Genomic DNA, 21,238 nt, shown 5'->3' on the forward strand with positions numbered 1-21,238 from the left:
TTTTCAGAGATGTTCAAAAGTTGACTATACTTTTTAAGTTTTCCTTTCCTGTATGTCTGATTAGAGTTTTGTGCTTTTGATTTTTCTTTTTTCCCTAAACTTCAGAAAAGTTATAACGTAACAGTTGTTGTTTACAATGTTTAAATGGCAATCACATTGGGAGCTGACTGAAAGCATCTTTAGAAATAATTTACAGAAGTATGTATGAATTTCTAATCTTTTACAGTGGATTTCTGCAGAACTTTTTTTTTTTTGCCTATTTTTATTCTGTACAACAGCCAAGAAGATCTAGTCCAATATGGAAATTGTTAAAATATTTTAGAAGCATTTTTTTAAAATTTGAAAACACAAGCATAAAAATAAATCCCTTCTCTAATCATTTTGTTACTTTTACCTACTCCTAGTTGTCTTCCATTGCCTTTTGGAAAGAGAAGTTTTGCATTTATGAGGTTAAGGGAGCTACGGGATATTGATGGCATCGGTCCCAACATTCTTTCACTTGTATTTTCTCCCAGCACTCAGTTATGGGACTTGTGGGTGGAAGCCCTGAATACTATTTGGTATTTCTTAGGCTTCAACAAAGCAGCAACTGTCCATTGAGCAGAAACACTATGCTAATAGCCCTCAAGTAACTTTTAAAAAAGTATAAAACATAGACAAGTAGGTGGCCCAGTGGATGGAGTGTGCGTACTGGGGTCAGGAGAACCTGAGTTCAAATTTGACCTTGGACACTTACTAACTGTGTGACCCTGGGCAAGTCATTTAATAGCTTTTTGCCTCAGTTTCCTCATCTGTAAAATGAGGATAATAATAGTACTTACTTTGCAGAGTGGTTGTGAGGATCAAATGAAATTATAATTGTAAAGTGCTTAGCACAGTGCTTGGTAAATAGTAAGTGCTGTATGTCTTAGCTGTTCATTATCATTGTTGTGTTACTGGATAGTCCTGCCTACAAGGAACCTAAGTTCTTCTGTGTATAAATATTCAGTGCTAGAGGAGTCCATGTAATAGAAGTATCATTGTTTGCTAGAAGAGTTGGTTTAGTGGAAGTGATAGGAGTTCATACGATCCTAGAAGAATGCCTGAGAGTATATGGAAAGGAGGAATCAGGTGGAATAAACTGCCCAAGCAGAGATGGAGAGTTGAGAAAGAACATGATGGTTAGGGGATGAATGGAGGGAAAGAAGAGAAAGAAAAATTAGATCATATCTCAGAGGCCATCTAGTAAACCTCTTAAGTTTTTAAATGATAAGGAAGTTGAGTACTCAGAGAGATAGGTGACTTTTCTGAGGTTACACTTGAAGTAACAGTTCTAGGCAGGATTTGAACACAGGTCTTTGACTTCAGAGCTAATATTCTTTCCACTGGAAAGGGAGCAGTGAACATCTCAACCTGAGTGGAAGAAAAGATTTATATTGGGGATACTGTATAAAAAGCTGGCAAAGTAAGGTCAGATGATGGAGAACTTCAAATACCAGATTGAATCTTTTGTTGAAACCATTCAGTTTTGAGATGGAAGGGACCTTCCAACCATGTCATTTTAGAGCTGAGGAAACAGATCCATAGAGACCATATGTTTTACTCGAGGTCATAACAGATGGCAGAGCTGGAATCTGAAGTCTAGTCTTTTTTCTGGGACATCTAGGTGACACAGTGGATATTGTGGGACCTGGAGTCAGCAGGTTCCTGAGTTCAAGTTCAGTCTCATGTGGGCAAGTCATTTAACCCTGTTTGTCTCAGTTTTCTCACCTGTAAAATAAGCTGGAAAAGGAAATGGTAAACCACTCTAGTATCTCTGCCAAGAAAACCCCAAATAGAGTTAGGGACAATCAGATGCTACTGAACAATGACAAGCATGTTCATCAATAGTACCTTTTTTTAAAAATGTTTTTTTTGTTGTCTTTTGTTTTTTTATATCATCATATTTTTTTCCAATGTCTCTTCCCCGCCCAGGGAGCCATTTGATGTAACAGATATTATTTTTAAGGGAAACAAAAAGGGAAAAATGAGTATCCCATTTGTAAATCAAAAGAGTCTGAAAATATATGCAGTGTACAGTGCTTGTGAACCTCCTGCATCTGGAAACAAGATGAGGTGGGCGGTCTCTTCATATCTTTTCCTTTGAGCCATGCTTATTCATTTTTGCTTTGTTTTATTTTTCTAGACCATGGATATTGCTTTATCTCTTGCATGTAATTCCTATATTGGAAGGGTTTGAGAGGTCATGAGGATGGGAGAAATTATCTTTTTGGTCATAGGAACTGGAAGTCTCCAATAGTACCCTTGCTAGAAGATCTGATAAAGGACAGAGAAGCTTTCTACAGTAAGTCACAGCTTTAGTCATATAGTCAGTTTAAAAGTATAGCTAATCCAAGAGTCTGCTGTGTTTTGTCATTCAGTCAGTCGATTAGTATTTGTTAAATATCAACTGTTTCCTAACACAGGAGACTCAAAGACATGAGAGAAGTAGCCCTTGCCAGTGTTGACACTGTTGATTATAAACATTTGATTTGGTTGAACAAAACGCAGTCTTGGGGCAACCTTCTCCAGTAAAAGGTCTCCAATACATAGGTTAAGATAATACATGAATCTTTGATAGACACAGCCATGGAAATAACTTTGTTCACCGATCCTCTCATCATCCATATCAAATGAGGCATGAAACTGGATGTATTTGTTAAAGGTATTTTCCACTGTCATGAAAGATATCTTTTGCAAATTCCAAATGTAAGAAAAATATATAGATAGTGAAATCCTTCAGATGATATTATACTTATTCCATGAAACTCCAGAGGACTATAGGAGCTTCTAATAAGGTCCACGGACAATTAAAAGGGTTACCCTAATATTGTACATAAGACAAATAAAATGAAAAAAGCCTATTGACTAGAATGTGGTATACAATTGGATAAATAACCCTTGAGTTATTTGTCAGTATCTCTATCTAGGACAGAGACTGAAGGTGGTAAATAGGGTCAAAATGGAATAGGAGCGGGAAATAATCATAATAACTAATATTTTTATAGTGTGTACTATGTGTAAAATATTGTACTAAGCATTTTATAATAGTATTCTCTCATTTAATTCTCACATTCCTTGGCAGGTACATGCTATTATCTCCATTTTAAGAGAGAAAATGGAGGCAAATAGAAGTTAAATGACTTGCTTAAGGTCACACAACTAGTACATCTGAGGCTGAATTTGAATTCAGGTATTCCTGATTGTAGGCCCAACACTCTATCCACCATGCTAGTAGAAGAAAAATAAGTTGAATTTTATTTGGGTTATTGTGTAGGACTTTGAACATTTGGAAGCTACTTCCTAACATCCCCAAAATAACTTTTTTGATGTGAGCATTCTCTAAGGATGTTCTCTGGCTGTGGATCATGGAATCCCCTACTCCGTGAAGCATCAAAGTAGTGGATGACTCAAAGGGTAGTAAAGAGATTCATGGTGTATTAAGATGGCTACAGCATATTACCAAGGTTGAAATATTGGCATAAATGATGTCATGCAGTATATGTATTATTGGAAACAGAAGTGAGCCAGTCATGTAGTGAGAAAAAGGCATGACAGATGGATAGCCAGATTGCTTCAATGATGCCCAAAGAATGGTGCTAAAAAGACATAAAGGAAAGCATTTTGGGTGGGTCTTCTGTGGGAAGTTTATAGGAAGACATGGATAATTTAAAGTCTTTCAGCATAGACTGCTTTCCTTTTATCCTTGCATCCTGAATGTAGTGCCTAAAGCACCGCAGACACTTAATAAAGGCTTGTTGAATGAGTGATAAGAGTTCTCCAAGATAAGAAGCCATGGATAGGTTGTGATCTTCATCAGTAGAAGTGGTACCCCTATTGATGGTCTGATTGACAATTTGAAAGGTACTTTATCTGGATTTTCCTTTTGTTTCAATTACTTTCTGCTTCATTGTATGATTAATTAAGTGTATGCATTTCATACTATCTTCATTCCCTAGAAAACAAATTCTTGAAGGCAGGAAAAGCATCACACCTTTTCTTTGTTTGCATAGTGCCTGGCTCATAAAATGCACTTAATAAACACTTGGTTGAGTTGAATGGAACTAAGGGGACAATACCTGGGTGATAATGTTGTTGCCTTGTAAATTCTCTATGTTTATGTAGTCCTATAGCTTTTTCTTACTGTGCTGTGGACTGGCACCACTGCCATATTTATAAACATATACCATAAACACATTTAACTGGGATAACATATTCAGATACCTTTACCACTAGGAATCTATTCAGCTGAGGGGGAGTCAATCTTTCTGGGTCTTAATTTCGTCAAATGAATTGGTGGGGATTGGGAGGGTGCAGGGAATCATTCAGTTTTTTTCAACTTAAACATTTTTGATTTCCCATTAAAATTGTTAATAATGTTAGATTTTATGATCTAAAAACAAAATATATCAATAAAACTTTTTAAAACTACACATGAGAAGACTGATATATATGTATATATGTGCATATATATATATTTGAAATTATTAGAGCTGAGAAGGAAATGCAGATGAGTAGGATAGCTTTGAAAGTTATATGTTGAATTTGTTAAGACAGTACTTAAAAGGTACATAATAGAGCATCATATACAGTCTTTTAGTGTTCTGCTTTGTGTATGGAAATGATATTTGATGTTCAGTTCTGAATTAGAAAAAAATTTTTGAAAAGAAATCATAGCCCTTTAGCACTCATGATATAATCTTCTCGGGTTTTTTCAGTCTTGAAATTGGAAAATAACTGCCTGATTTGTATCCCTTGATTTGCTAGGGAGGGGAGGGGCAGGATTATTTAATGGTTCAACAGCATTATTTTCTGAGAGGTGATTTTAACAAAAAGCCCAGCTAAGTCACTGTAAGATACACACAGAGAGTCAAATGGTATTTGATTAGAAGAATGAAAGTTCTGCAGTTGACCTTAATATGACTAAATTATAATCCAACATGACTAAGATCTTAGGGGGAGGGGAAGGGAAAAAAGTATTTCTCCTCTAGAATATTAGTTTGCCTCCTGACACCCAATGAAATGCGTGCTGGAGGAGACTCCCAGCGTTTTTAGGGCAAGCCGTGAATCTCTAGCTTTAGTAATTTACTGGGACAGAAGATGCTAACATGAGCATAGCTGTCAAAAGATCTTTTACTATACTCAGATCCTTGTTTCCCAGTTCTCCATTGTGCCCTCACTTTTTTTTCTGGCCAAGATTGTTGCATAGTTAAAAAGCTGACCATTTTATTCCTCTCTTTACTTTGCCTCAGTTTGCTGAAATTGCTTAGAATGGCAATCTTTTATTTTGGGTGTGTGTGTGAGATTTCAGGGAGAGGTCTGGGCTATGTATATACTTTTGGAAACAATCTTCTACTTTTTTTATTTTTCCAATTTCATTTCTAGTCTTGAGTGTGAATATTCTAGTTTTCAGATTTGGATATATGGCAGCTATGTAACTTGACATGAGGGATGTGATATGGTGTAGAGTGCTTGATGGCTACTTGCTTCCTTTTTCTCCTCTATTGGTATGGTAGAGTTAATGTCTATGAGTTGTAGGGATAGTCTTTCTCTTCAGTATTCAGATTACAGGGTAGAGGCAGGACACAGTGTTTTTGAATCTTGGCCTAGGTGGGAAAATTTTACCTCATATATCCCTGAGGCTTTGAACTTTCCTTGTACCACGCGACACATGCCTAGATGCAAGGAAAGACAGAACTTTTGTTGATAAAAATAGTCAATCCTCAGCATTCATGCTTTTAACTTTTCTGACTTAAAGCATTTGTGTGATTTTTATTAGTAACCTCATTTTCACTTTTACATTAGTAACTAAGCATATTCCTGGCTATGTATAATAGAGAACAAAATGAGAGGCATGATACGTGCAAGTTTGTGGAGTAGCTCATATTCTAATAGATGCTTCACTCATATTGTTCACCTTACTGTTGTAGAATAAAGCATCCCCCTTTCATTCCCAGTGTGTATTTTCATTTTTTTGCCTTTAAAACTCAAGTTTTGTGTTGTAATCATGCCCCCCAAAGTATAGTACAAGTCCTTTGGGCTCTAAGTCCAAGTTTTCAAAGTCAATGATGCAGTTTAGTAAGAAAATAAAGGTACTGGATAAACTTTATGTCAGAATGTCTGCAACTCCAAGTGGCTACAAGTTTGGTGTTAATGAATCAACCATTTGTTTTATCTGAAAAAAGGAGGAAAGTATGATGTAGAGATTTCATGTGTTATGAAAATGAATATTCTCTGAAATTAATTTTTTAAGTGAGATGTTATCATAAAAGTTCACAGAATTCTTGGGAATAGTAATGAGAAAAAGATGTTTCACATGTTACCAATTTTATTTTGTGTACTTCATTTTATGGGTTGTTTTGTGATTACTGGACACATTATCAGAGTTAATGTTTAGTTGTAAAGCATTGTATGCAGAAAAGCATATTTTCAGTGATTTCTAGCAAAAGAGATTAGTTTTTGGTGGTCACAGGAACCTAACTATAGATTCAATGAATCGGTATTCATATTTTTGACTTTCCCACCATTTTCTAGGAACATTATCCCAATGAAAGTTGAGACTTGATTGTGTATGCATTTGTTGAGCCCTTCAGTGAGTACTATGCCTGGGGCATCTGCCTAATTTATCCACTTTTTAGTCTCAGCTCTGGTTTTGGGCTCAGCTCTATATTAAGAACTGAAAATATTTAGAATCAGGATTTTATTCTGTTAGTAAACATTTATTAAGTGCCTACTGTGTTAGGCATTGTGCTAAAGAGCTTGAAATACAGTGAGGCAAAAGAAAGTCTCCGTCTTCATTCTAAAAGGGAAGACAAACAAATCAGAAGTAATCAATAGAAGGAAAACATCAGAATTAAGAGGGATGGGGAAAGACTTTCTGTAGGAGGTGGGATTTTAGTTGGAAATTAACGGAAGCCAGAGTTTGAGAACCTCAAATGCCATGAAATCCACCCCCCCCCTTATTTTACAGGTAAAGAAATTTGTCCTAGGGCTGTTGTCATTTGCCAGTGTCACACAGGTATATATAAGAGGCCAGTTATGCACTGACGTCTTTCAGCTGAAGATCCAGTTGTCTTTTTTTATCCATATACTATATCTTTTGTTGGCATAACATCTCTCTTTTAAAGAATAGGTCAACTGCAGCAAAGCTATATCCCTTGATCACCTAAAGGAAAGGTAGGGGGGGATGTATGATGCAGGCAGGAATAAAATGCCTGGGAATCCCACTGTGCAGCTTCTTTTGGAATCATCCATCTCAAGAAAACAAAATGAGTACAGTTCTTCTGGTTAGTCTGTTTTAGTTAATAACTATTTAGTACAGTCAGGCTGTACTGTGTAGGTAGTAAAGTCTGAGTGTGGCTTTTTGTTCCTTATAAAGATGTTATAAATGGAACCCAGTTTCAGTCCAACACGCTCGTCTCTGCTTGGGAATAGCTTATATTTCCTTTGAAGTTCTGAAGTCATCTGATCCTGATGGAGCCTGATTGCTATAAATTCTTTTTGTTTTGTTTTGGAAAACAAAAAAACCATATGCCAGCTATAAATCATAGAGAGAATCATTGAAAAAGAACCTTGCTTTAAAAAATATTGATTTTTTTTTTAAATCACCAGAATTTCTCTCAGGATCCCTTCTTTTCTCCCTTCCAGAAAGCCATCCCAAATTTAAAAATACTAAGAGTAATTAAAGAAAAAAGAGGGAATGATTCAGGAAAACAAATCAACTCATTTAAAAAAAATTAAAGTATATGTAGTATTCCACACTCATGGACCTATCACCTTTCAAAGGAGAGGGGTGGCAATATCTTTTCATATCTCTCCTTTGGAGCCATGCAAGGGACAGGTAGATGGCACAGTGGATAGTATGCTAGACCTAGAAGAAAATAAAGCCTCAACTGTTTACTAGCTGTATGATCCTAGGCAAGCTCATAGCCTCTGTTTGCCTCAGTTTTCTCATTTGTAAAATGGGAACATACTAGCACCTACCTTCCAGATTATTGTGAAGGTGTTTGGCATGACTCCCTTCACGTAGTAAGTGCCATATAAATGTGAGCCATTTGTATTATCTATTATTTAGCTTATTCTATGAAATGTTACATTAGGTCTTGATTGTTTTGTGGTTTTGTTGCTGTTGTCATTGTTCTTAAACCAGCAACATACAACTTTTAGAGAACCTGGTATCTTGTTTGCTGAAGAAGACTAAACTGTCTTAAAAAAATCTTTTTTTCAGTTTCTCTGTGTGTGTGTATAGTGTAAAAAATGATGTGTGTATATGTGTGTATGTGTATATACACATATGCACATACATGTGTATGTATATACAAATACATATGTATGTGTATATATCTATATCAAGATCTGTATCTGTCTATCTATATACATATCTATATATAAAATGTGTTGTGCAAATCTTTTTGCACAGTGGAACACCAGGAACACATCTCTTTCAAATGGCATTTCAAGAAATGCTAAAAGGAGCACATTGATGCTGGGAATTTTCCCTGTTTAATTTTTAAAATAGCTATATCTGTGAGATTCATTCAGTCTTAACTCCTTCATTTCAAAGAACTCAAAATTAGGGGCATTAAAATTTAATTAAACATGAAAGCCTCAGCATTTCAGGTAAATGCCACAGGGAGTGATTTGGTTAGAAATGCCTACTCAAGCAGGAAGGGCCCTGAAATCTTCTAAAAGGGGTGCATGGGAATGGCCCTCGGGGTGCTTAAGCAATTACATTGAGTAAATAACTGTCCTTAATATAAGAAAGGACTATAATGAAAAAGAATAAATAAAAACCAAACAGATTTTCATTTGGAGGACAATCCTAGAGTTGAAGGTCAGTGTTATCAAAGAGGTCACTTAAAAATTTCCTGACTTGTAAATGCTAGAAATATGAAGTTGCTGGTGGTGATGGTGATGGTGGTGATGGTGGTGGTGGTAGTGGTGTGTGTTTGTGTGTGTGTGTGTGTGTGTGTGTGTGTAAGAGCCTGCATTTGTGTTATTTCCTAATCTAATGGGCAGTGCTTTAAGGAGGAAAAAGGGAGGTGGTTGTAGGAGAAGGTGCTGGTGATATACAAATGGAGGATTAAAACATATCTTTGTGAAGAATAAGAATATTTGTACAGAAACTCAGAAACCTTTCTCTTGTGTTTAAAGATATTTTACATTTTGAGCACAAGATATTTATACCCAGGGAAAATCTCCTATCTGATTTATGAACAGATATTTCTGAGAATGGGAGGGATGGTTGCTAGCTAGCTGTATTTTTTATACTTCTTAAAAGTGAATAGAACCCCATACTGACAGTGGTAGTTTTTTTAAATGCATTTTAGCTGTTTCCTTATGCCATTTCAGCAGGTGTCCCTATGGAGAGGGAGGTGAATTAAGTCTATTTTGCCCTTCTTTGGCAAATAAGGTCTTGAAAGTGGTAAGCTACTTCCTTCTCTTCTCCCCTACACACACACACACACACACACACACACACACACACACACACACACACACATGCGCATGTGCACGCATGCACACATGCACACACACACTCACTCCAGAAATCTGGGAGAAATGATAAATTCAAGTCTATAAGGGGCTAATCTTTATAATGTTCTCCCTTACTCTCCTCCATTCTCTCCTCTCCATGTCCTCTCCTTTTTAGACTTCTGGTGTCCACATAGATCCATAACTAGAAATCTATAGAAGGACAGCATTTTTATGTATCTTAAAAATGGAAACATTTATTATATGCCCACTATGCTCAAGGAGACTAAACAAAGAAAGCTGGAATAAGCCTTCCCTTAATATATTAGTAGAGGCAGTGCTGGACTCAGAGTCAAGAAAGCTCATCTTCCTGAGTTCAAATCTGGTCTCAGACACTTACTGTGTGATTCTGGGAAAGTCACATAACCCTGTTGGCCTCAGTTTTCACATATGTAAATTGAGTTGGAAGTAGAATCACGCTACTATCTCTGTCAAGACAACCCTAAATAGGGTCATGAAGAGTCAGACATCACTAAATAACAACTGAGCAAGAATGGAAAGATGAATGGAAGGAGCCCCAAAGGAAGAAATGTTTTAGACTGATGGTGGCAAACTAGCCTTCTGAAAGTGGCATTGAGGAGAATAACAATAATGCTCATGATATTGAAAACAATGATAATAATATTTACTGTGTGCCAGACATTGTGCTTTACAAGTATGATCTCATTTGATCCTTACAACACCCTTAGTTATAATTATTATCCCTATTTTATAGATGAGGAAACTGAGAAAAGTAGAGGTTAAGTGATTTAGTCAGAGTAACACCACTAGTGAGCATCTGAGGCTACATTTGAACTCAGGTCTTCATGACCCCAGGCTGAGTGCTCTATCCAGTGTAATCACCTAGCTTCCATGTACTTCCACGCCTACATCTTCTAATCCAGAACTTTGGGGTAAGGGTGCGGTGAGGAAGGTAAGCATGAAAGATGGAGCTCCTAGTTCAGGAGACAGTAACTAAGGAGGCAGTGTCTTCTGGGGAGAGCTCGTTTTAAATTAGTATAAGATGGAAAGAGCAGGAAGTAAAGAAATCTAGGATAAAGGGGCATTTCATAATTCAGAGGAGGTTCTGCAGAGCATAATGGAATGTGGCGGTGGTGGTGGTGGTGTTGGATATGGACAGAAGATTAGGATGCTATACAGAGAAGGAAGAGGATTTTTGCACCAGTAGATGTAGATTCTTGGTCACTGTATATGGAGAGAACAGAAGCAAGGAATTTGTCCAGCATAGCATGAGGAATGGTCAATTGATGAATGCCCCTGTGTTATAAATAGGCATTTCTAAACCTTTTTTACATTATAGATTCTTTTGACACTCTGATGAAGCCTACAAACCCATTCTCAGAATAATGTTTTATTGAATAAAACAAAATACTTAGGGTTACAAAGGAAATCAAAGCTTAGTAAAAATAAAGATAGAGATGGAAAAGAAGTTTTGAATGAAGGCAGGTTTGTTAATTTTTGAAACAAGATTTCCACAGTTGGAGTAGTATGTGAGTAAGGATGGGTTTGAGGAGAACTGGGAGGAGAAAACAGGAAGTTGAGGTTCTAAATAATGAACTTCTTGTAGGCTAGTGATGAAGTAATATAGAATAGGGAAGAAGAGGGAGTAGGAGTGTACTAACCATAGAAGCAGTAATGGGTGATGAATAAATTGTAAGGGTCACCGTTTATAGAGGGTTTTGTTGTGAAACAAAAGTCAGTGGCACCCAGGGCTTGGCAGGGACTGGGAGTGTCATGTTGCAGAAGTGGGCCAAAGGTCTGGTGGAGGGGTGCCCTGAAGCCTTGGTCATTTCTGTGGATTTGATGCAATTAGCTCAATATCACCTGAAAATAGGTGCACCCTAGTACCTCACCATCTGTACAACACCATCTTGGCAGTCTGGGAAAGCCTATAAACTTCTTCTCAAAATAATGTTTTTTGCCTATAATCATAACTGAATTGTTACCTACATTCATAAATTTTAGTTAGATGTCAGTTAAGATAAAGATGTAATTTTTTCCCATCCAAATCTTTCTACTTTGGGTACCTGTGGCTGTTTGGATAGGAATCCCTGATTTGTAGTCAAAATTCATTTTGGACATAATGAGACTGAGGTCCAGAAAAGTTGAGTGAGTACCTACTAGGTAGCAAAGCTGGAATTTGAACCTTAGGACATTTGTTCTAGGTGAAGAAGAAGAGAAATTCTCTAATAAATCTGACAAGATTCTTCAAATGAAATTGCCCTGTATCTTGGTATTCTTAAATCAGGGGAAGAGCCTGGAGGAAAATAGATTGGAGAATAAGTTTTAGAGTTAAGAAGTAAGAGATGCTAAAGGCTTATACTCATTGACTTCAAGTCTTCATATTGTGAATACTTTCTTTCTCGCACTAAACTGCACTGTTTCAGAAAATGAAATTGGTTATACCTATAGACAGGAAAGACTGGTTTCTGAAACAGAGATAATTTCAGAATCAGCCGTTTATGCACAATCAGCCTACTGGCAGGTTAGAAGCAAAGGTCAGTCACTGAATCATCTTATCAAGTTGGGATGTATATGGAAGGCAGGCACCAAAGTAGGATTTCAGGGTAGTAAGTCCTGGGTTCTATCCCAGCCTCTGAATTTTACTGGTGTGATTGATAAATCACTTAATTTCTCTGAGTCTTAGATTCCTCGGGGAAGTTAGATCTAGTAACCTTTGTGTTCTCTGCTCAATCCAAATAGAAGATTCTACAATCCTATGAATCCTGATTTAGAGTATATATGCTGTGTACTCTAGTTGAGTCAAGCTAGAGAGTACTCTGAATATTCCAGGTGTTCAGAATAGGGAAAGATAGGTATGGGTTGGATTAGTTGGGAAAGATACTGTAGTAGAAAAAGATCTTGAAACAATAACTTGAGTGAGTAGATTGTTAGAATGTGGGGTGGAGAGAAGAAGGATTCCATGAGGTTATGTAGGCATAATCCTTGTATCTGTGATTGTGAGGAGAATATCTGACTTAGGGAATAGTGAAAGATAAATTTGTCTAGGTGGAGCAGCAGAGCAGTTCATGGAACACTTGAATGTCAGCCTGAGAAAATTAAACTTGATTAGACAGGCAATAACAGGAGCTAGTCTAGGTTTTAAAAGGATATGATAAAAAGCAGTAATCTTTCTGAAGTAAACATAGTTAAATCTTTATCATATTCTTGTAAGCCTTGTTAGCATTATTCAGTGAAGTCGAGGCACAGGTGTGATAATTTTCTTTTAACAGAGATTAATAACCACTCATTGCTGTCTCAAAGTAGAGCATATTGGTGCCTATGGCGTCAGTCTAGCAAAAATACTAGTACTTACACTCACGCCTCCTAGCTAGAGGTCAACGACTCTTTTCTGTCTTAGAAGGGCTTTTCTCCCCTCTTGGGCAGTAGCAGGAGCCTTGTGGAGAGCATTTGAATAATCAGATGTTGCAGGTATTTTGGTCATGGCCTGGCAGTGGAAAAGAAAACATATTGGTACTCTCCATTCTAGACCAGTTTGGTTTCCTCTGGAGGGTCTCTTGATGTTCTGGCAAATGACATGGGCAAAGGTGGGATCTGGGGCTTGGCCTGTGTGTTTGTCTAATGATTTTGACTTTCTGGAAAAATTTGAAACACTTTATAAACAAAGTAGTTTGTAAGCCTTTAGAAAAGGAATTGATGTTTTCTAAAAGACAGTAGTTCTCTGTGGTAGAGATTAGGACAGGGGAAACCAAGCTTTCTCTCTCTCTCCTTCCTTCCCTCTATCCCTCCTTGTATTTTACCCACCCTGTCAGTCCAGTGGCTTCTCATTGGCCCAATTCTGCCACTGATTGGCATGGGAATTTCAACCTGCTCCATTTCCAGCCTAGGCTTTTGGGCTTCTCTGTAGAGTTTGGTACTATCCCCTCCCCTAAACCTCAACTCCCCACCCCTCCCATTAGCAGTGAGTACTATATTGGCACTTGACTTAGTTTGGATACTGGTTTGCCTTAGCGCACTGTAGTTCAGGGCTTTTCTGCTCAAGAGATGGGAGTTAGCCTCTCTGGTAGTAGAGATTATAGGCACATGCTATCATGCCTAGCTCATTTCTTTCTTTCATTCTTGACAAAGTAAATAGATTGGGTAATGTAAGATTACAGTTATGGAGATCACAGCAAATATTTGATATTCTGAAATAATTTGGCAGGAAGATTGATGCAGTGGAAAATACTTAATTTGGAGTAAAAAAAAAATCCCAACACTGCCACTTATGTGAACTCAGGCAGGTTATTTAACTTTATCTCTAAATAGCTAGAAAATGTAAACTGCGAGTGTTGAAGTAGATTAATTTCTAAGGTCTTTCCCAGTTCTAAATCTGTGATCCTATGATCCTGCTATCCTTGGAGAAAAGATGAAGAAATATAAACTATGTAACATATTTGGAATTAGATGAATGACTAGAACCAAAAAAAGAGAAGTCTATTAACATGGCATTGTCAGCTGTGAGGCAGGTGTCTGGTGGAGTACCCAAGGAATAGGTCCATGGTCTTGTGGTGTTCAACATTTTTATCATTGATTTGGAGGAAACCATAGGTGATATACATGTCAAATTTGAAAATGACATGAATTATGAGTAATGGCTGACATAATGAATGATATTCTAGATTGAAAATAAAGCTCAACATTTTAGACCAATGGACTGAAACTAAAAAATGTAAAATTTAATAGGAGCAAAGGTAAAATTCTGCACTTGGGCTCAAAAAGTCAGTTTAAAAATTGAAGGGTAGTCATGACTAGACAGATGTCCCTATGGAAAAGATCTAGCTCTTTGTAGATCCTTAAAGGATTCTTATTGATTGATTGAGAGTTTTGGTGAGTCACAAACTCAGTGTGAGAAAATTCATGGTAGACAAAAAAACTGATCCATCCCATCCTGCATTAGGCAGGTCATAGGGTCCTGAACAGGGAAAGTAATAATTCTTTTTTTAAATAGTATTTTATTTTTCCCCTGTTACGTCAACAACATTTTCAGCATTCACTTTTACAGGATTTTGAATTCCAAATGTTTCCTCCTCCCTCCTTCCCTTCCCCTCTTTTGAATATGGTAGGGAGTTTGATATAGTTTATACATGTACTATCATGTAAAAATATTTCCATATTAGTCACAGAGTGAAAAAAAGAAAAGATAAAAGGTAAAAAAACAAATCGGTTAATGTTCCATCCTATTCTTCCTCCTGATTGTTGTCTCCTTTCACCCTTTCCCTCTTCACCAGTGTTTTACTTCTGCCTACCACCTCTCCTGATCTGCCCTCCCTTCTGTCAGTCTCTTCCCCCTTTCCCCCCACCTCCACTGATCTCCTCCCCTCCTACTTCCCTGTTGGGAAAGATAGATTTCTACATTCAACTGATTGTGTATATGATTCCCTCTTTGAGCCAATATTGATGAGGGTAACATTCAAGTGATGCTCCTCACCCACCCTCCCATCCTCCCCCTCCACTGAATAGGTCTTTCATACATCTTCATGTGAATAATGTACCCCATTCTACCATTCCCTTCCTTCTGCATCCATTATATTCCTCTTTCCATTCCTTTATTTTTTGTCATTCCTTCAAATTCACCTTATACACAGACTCTGTCTATGTATATTCTTTCTAGCTGTACTATTAGTGATACAGTTTTGAATAATTACAAGTGTCATTTTTCCCATGTAGGGATGTGAATAGTTCAGCTCTTTTGAATCCTGTATTTTTTCTTTTCCTTTTTTAGCTGTTTATGCTTCTCTTGGATCTTGATATAGGAGGTCAAATTTTTGGTTTAGTTCTGGTCTCCTCCTTATGAAAGCTTGAAATCCTTTTATTTCATTGAATGACAATTTTTTCCCTTGATGAATTATGCTTAATTTTGCTGGGTAAGTGATTTTTGGTTATAATCCTAGCTCCTCTATTTTCTGGTATATCATGATTCCTGACCTCTGATCCTTTAATGTTGCAGCTGCCAAGTCCTATGCAATCTTCATTGTGACTCCCCAATGTTTGAATTGTTCCTTTCTGACCACTTGTATTTTTTCCCTTGATCTGATAGTTCTGAAATTTGGCTATAATGTTCCTTTGAGTTTTTATTTTGGGATTTCTTTCCTGAGTAGATTCTTTCAGTGCCTATTTTGCCCTCTGTTTCCAGGATATCAGGACAGTTTTCCTTGATAATTTCTTGAAAGATGCTGTTCAGGTCCTCTTTTAGATTATGACTTTCAGGTCGTCCAGTGATTCTAATATTGTTTCTACTGAATCTGTTTTCCAGGTCAGTTGTTTTTCCCATGAGGTATTTTACATTTTCTTCCATTTTTTAATTCTTCTGAATTTGTTTGATTGATTCTTGATGTCTCGCTACCATTTGCCCAGCTCTCACCTTTAAGGTGTTTTCCTCAATTAGCTTTGGTATTTTCTTTTCCATCTGGTCATTTCTACTCTTGAAGCAGTTTTCCAAACTGTTCACTCTTTTTCATAATTCTCTTGCCTCACTCTCACTTCTTTTCCCATTTTCTCTTCTACCTCCTCTAAATGAGTTTTATGCTCTTCCATGCATTCTTTCTGGGTCTGAGATCACTTCCTGTTTTTCTTTGCAGTTTTGCCCATAGCTGTTTTGACATTGTTGTCCTCTTCTGGTTTGTGTCTTGAGCTTGCCTGTCACCGTAATAACTTTTTATGTAAGATTATTTTTTAATTATTTTTTGTTCATTTTTTTTTTGTTTTTTTTCTTTCTTTTAAATTTGAGCTCTGCACTTAGGGTAAAAGGGGCACTGTCTCAGGCTTCTTGTGCTAGTGGCTGCAGGCCCTGGCTGTTTAACTAATGTTGTACTGATGTTGCCCTGAGGCCCGCAGGGGACCCTGATGTCTTGTGCTGTGTTGAGGGGGTGGGGTGGGGGATGCCTGCTGGAACTGGAGGTCATACAGATATGGCAGCTTACCTTGTGCTGAGCTCAGCTTCTACTGTTGGTGTCTGGCATATGCTGAGGTCCAGTAGTATATTTCTGCTTTTCCCTGGGTCCTTGCTGAAGCCCCTAGAGGATGCCTATTTCACCAGGGCTACCATAAAGACAATAGAAGTCTGACCTACTTTCTTGTCATGCTAAAGAATTCCTGTTTGCCCACCAGCACTTGCTGATTCTTAGAGCTGGAGTCTGCTGGTTCCTCTGGCTATGCTAAGGCATGTGGGGTTGCTGGTGTTGGTGTTTGCATGTTCCATCACACTGGGACTCAGGATCTCCCACTGATTTGCTGAGGTGGAGTTTGCTGCTGGTTTGCTAGGATGCTTCCTGTCCTGGAATGCACTCCTCTTTTACTCAAGTAAGATGGACCTTTCTTGCTGATATTCCAAGTTTCTTGGGCTAAAACATGGTTTCACCCTGTCTTTTTGCTGATTCTGTTGTTTCAGAATCTGCTATTTTATAGCTGTTTGGAGGTGAATATGGGAGAGTTACAGCGATTTATTGCTTACTTTGCCATCTTGGCTCCTGGAAGTCCAGGAGAAAGTAATAATTCTGCTAAACTCTGTTGTGGTCAGGGACACTTGTAGAGTGGTTTTGCTGTGCCACATTTTGAAAAAGATGTTTGTGATGGAGCGTATCCAGAAAAGGGCCACTGGAATGGTAAGAGGACTGCAAGATTTGCCCTCCAAGGGGCAAATGGGGATGTTTGAGAATATTTAGCTTAGAGAAGGCTTAAAAGGAGCATAATAGCAAGTATTGGAAGGGTCCTTATATAAGATATGAAGATTAGATTTCTTCTATATGACCCTGGGAGTAAAATGGGTAGCTAAGGCTTTAAGGTGAAAGAAAGATTTCCTTATTTTTTTTAAAAATTATGACTAGAAAAAACATCAAGTGTAAACATTTTCATATACAAAGGTGTCTAGGTAATGGGAATGGTAAATGAAGTCATGCAATTTTTATAGGATCGTTTAGAGCTAAAAAAGAGCTTAGAGGCCATGAAATCCAACCTCTTTATTTACAAATAAACTAAATGACTCTCCCAGGGGACATAGACTTAATAAATGTCTAGGGCAGGATTTGAACTTAAATCTTCCTGACTCTTGAGACCAGCATTTTATTAATAGTATTCTATTGACAAACCTAACTAGCCCTATTATATATGCCTTGTGTTTGTATACACACACATACACACATGAGTATGTATATATGTGCATATATATAACTGTGTCTGTTTATTTAAAAATGGCAAATACCAACATTGTCCTACATCTCTGTATCCTAAGAAGAAGATTTCCATGAAAAAAAAAAACCTTCCTTATAATAAGCATCATCCAAAAGTAGAATGACATACTTTTGAAATGAGCGTATTCCTCTGGGGACTTTCAAGCAAAGATTAAATGACCATTTGTTAATGGGTACAGGTTGGACCAAATGGCCTTTAATGTCATTTCCAACTGTTAGACTGAGTGGTTATGTGCTGCATGCTGCAAGATACCACTGGTGCTAAGCAGTTCCATATAATTTGGACTTCCCTTTTCATTTCAACCACTGAGTTAATAAGACATCCTTTGAAAGAGCCATAGGTCAACCAGATTTGGAGACACATAGGCTAGATATGGCCTCTTTGTGTGGGTTTGAAGTCAAGAGCAATTTACTCTTTGTTCCCAACAGTTTTATCTGGGTGAAGTCTGTCACTATCTTGAAAGCAGAGATGGCTAAATAAATGCAAAATCATTTTTTAAGCATTTACTATGTTCTAGGTGCTGTGAAAAGTTCTGGAGATATAAATAGAAGAAAGCAAAATAGCCCTTGTTCTCATGGAGTTTACATTCTAATAAGGGAACACAACGCATGAAGGGAATGTGACCAGAGAACAGGGTTTGGATAGATCAATATTTCACAAGTAATACAACCTCTAACAGATTCAGTCTTGATTTTCTCAGACAGGAAGGGTAGGAAGACAGCTTCGGAGAGGTTAATAATCTTACTTAATTCTAGTCTAGTCTTCTTAAAATGGTGCTGATAATGGGAGCACCAACTCCTACAGTATTCCCTAATCACCCTTCTCAAAGGGGCCAATGAGAAGGGGGAGGGGAGGTAACTACCCTTGCATCTCAGTGGGATCAGTCAAGACTAGTGCAGCAGTCCAACTTGTGCGCTCCCTTAGATCCTTTCAAGCCTCAGTGGGGGCCAGTTGAGGCAAACACAGATTCCCCCTCAAGCCTTGATGGGGACTGATCAAGATACACACAGCATTACTCTGTCATATTCTCCTGTGGGTTCCCCACTAGTGACCAGTATCCACTTGATTTATAGGGCAATAGACAAAGAAGGCATATTGCCAGCAATAGACTCACAAGTTTACATTCCCTCACCATTATATCTCACTGCACAGTTGCAGTGGATACTTACAATTTTAAGCAGACAGATTTATGTTATTTATCATTATATGATGCTGCATAAGTATGGTGGAGATGTTTACAAGTCAGGAGCCTGGGAAATAGATTGTTATGGCCACGGATCCTGGAAAACTAAATTCTAAGAAATAACAAAAATCCACCTTATGCATACTAAAATCCATCTTACTTACAATGTCTTAAATAGAATGGAGATTATGGTAATAGGACAATTGATTGACATCCTTAAAGGGAGTGGTAGTATTGATTTGATTATTATTGATTTTTATTCATTTGTCATTATTTTTTAGTTTATTTTTGTTTTTATTTCTTTAGTTTATCATAATTTTTCAGTGCTAGACTTGGAAAGCATGTATGTGTGACATGGTAGGTCATACAGAGCATGGGAAGGGGAAAGATGGGCTTGAGACTGGGTAAGAAAAGATGAAATGCTCACTGATCGAAGCCCATGAGTATAGGGTTGGGACCTTGTGGAGATGGAGGCCGGTGGTTTGCCATAAAGACAGCTGGGAACGTGGTATGTTTATGAAATGTGCAGATGACACAAAGCCGAGGTGAATACCTAACAGACTGGAGCTGTGGAGCTCCTCACTAGTTATGTTTCAGTGTTCTTACACACCTACCACATACCCCTCCTTTATTCTCTGGGGGGTATACATTTTTAGTTCTTTCAAGGCAATAGTATTTCTTATTTCATTGACATATGCCATATAGCAACACTGATAAAATGTTAATATTGAAAACATAGACCTTTGCTTTTCATGGAAAGGGTCATAAAAAACTTTGCAATTTCCTGAAAACAACCCAGCATATTTTCATCCTCCTTTACTATTCCAGGCCTATTTCATTGTCTCTTTGTATTGTCTGTCCCATGTGTGTATACACACACACACACACACACACACACACACACACACACACACACGTACACACACACACACACACACACTATCGGACAAGCTCTATAACTGATCAATCTAAATGCATGTGTGGATGTTGAAATGTGGGTGACGGATACTAATTTTTTACACTTTGTCTTTCTTGTGTAAATGGGCAGATAAAAGTTCTTTGAATGATTACACATTTCTTCCAGGATTCTCTGAAAAGTCTTGAGTTTGATGAAATCAATACAAAGCCATCTTTAAGCAGGAACATCTGAGATACCTCCCTGTCTATGAGGAATTCCACCTCAACCTGGAACTGTCCAGGTGACTTCTACTGCAGACATCAATACTTTCTATGGGCACATTTCTTTATGTTTTATGTCTCATCTGATATTATCAAAACATCATTCAACAGGATTATGTCTATTTCTGTTGTTATACCTTGTAAAGAATCCTGAGTGATCCTGATGTGTGGGTGGGAGACATCTTTACTCTAAAAGATCCTGTTAGGTAACATTTTGTTCTAGCATTGTATGTGTGTGTGTGTATATGTGTGTGTGTGTGTGTGTGTGTGTATTATTTGTGAAAGAGGGGGAGGGTACTAGAAATATTAGGCCTTTTGTAGAACATGGCATAAGCCAAACATCAAAGTAAGCTAAGAATTATAAGAGGCTGAGGTGAAGAAGGACTTTATTCCAGCCATGGGGAATAGTCTATACAGGCTTGAAGGTGGAAGATTCAATACTACTTATGGAGAGCAGTAAGTTGGCTAGTGTGGTGAGAACTGAGCCTGTGTCAAGGGGAATAATGAGAAATAATCATAGAAAAATAGACTGGAGTTTTAGGAAAGGGCTTCAAATGCCAAATACAGGAGTTCATATTTAGTGGCAATAGAAAAATCCCTTTAAGAGTCACCTTCTGTGGAGTTATGAACTGATCCAACCATTCTGGAGAGCAATTTGAAACTCTGCTCAAAGGGCAATCAAACTGTCCATATTCTTTGATGCAGCAATACCACTAGCAGGTCTGTATCCCAAAGAGTTCATAAAAAAGAGAAAAGGACCTACATGTACAAAAATATTTATAGCAGCTCTTTTTGTGGTGGCAAAGAATTGGAAACTGAGGGGATGCCCATCAATTAGGGGAATGTGGCATATGAATATATGGTATGCTACTGTGCTATAACAAATGACAAGTAAGATGATTTCAGAAAAGCCTGGAAAGACTTACATGAATTAATGCAAATTGAAGTGATCAGAACCAGAACATTGTACACAGTAACAGCAGCATTGTGTTGTGATCAACTATGAATAGTTTACTTCTTCTCAGCAATACAGTGATCCAAGACAATGATCCAGAGCATTCTCTCTATTCTTGTATTGACTTTACTCTGATCCCGAGCACATTAAAAGCTCTTTCCACATTTCCACTTCCGCCA

At 37.6% G+C, this 21,238-nt stretch overlaps 1 protein-coding gene across 13 annotated transcripts in view; it reads left to right on the forward strand.

Moving 5' to 3' along the window:
- SAMD12 (sterile alpha motif domain containing 12) overlaps nucleotides 1-21,238 on the forward strand; it is a 513,637-nt gene that overhangs the window by 37,914 nt on the left and 454,485 nt on the right. The window lies entirely within an intron of this gene.

The sequence above is a fragment of the Notamacropus eugenii genome, chromosome 4 (genome assembly GCF_028372415.1).
Source record: "Notamacropus eugenii isolate mMacEug1 chromosome 4, mMacEug1.pri_v2, whole genome shotgun sequence".
Lineage (NCBI taxonomy): Eukaryota > Metazoa > Chordata > Mammalia > Diprotodontia > Macropodidae > Notamacropus > Notamacropus eugenii.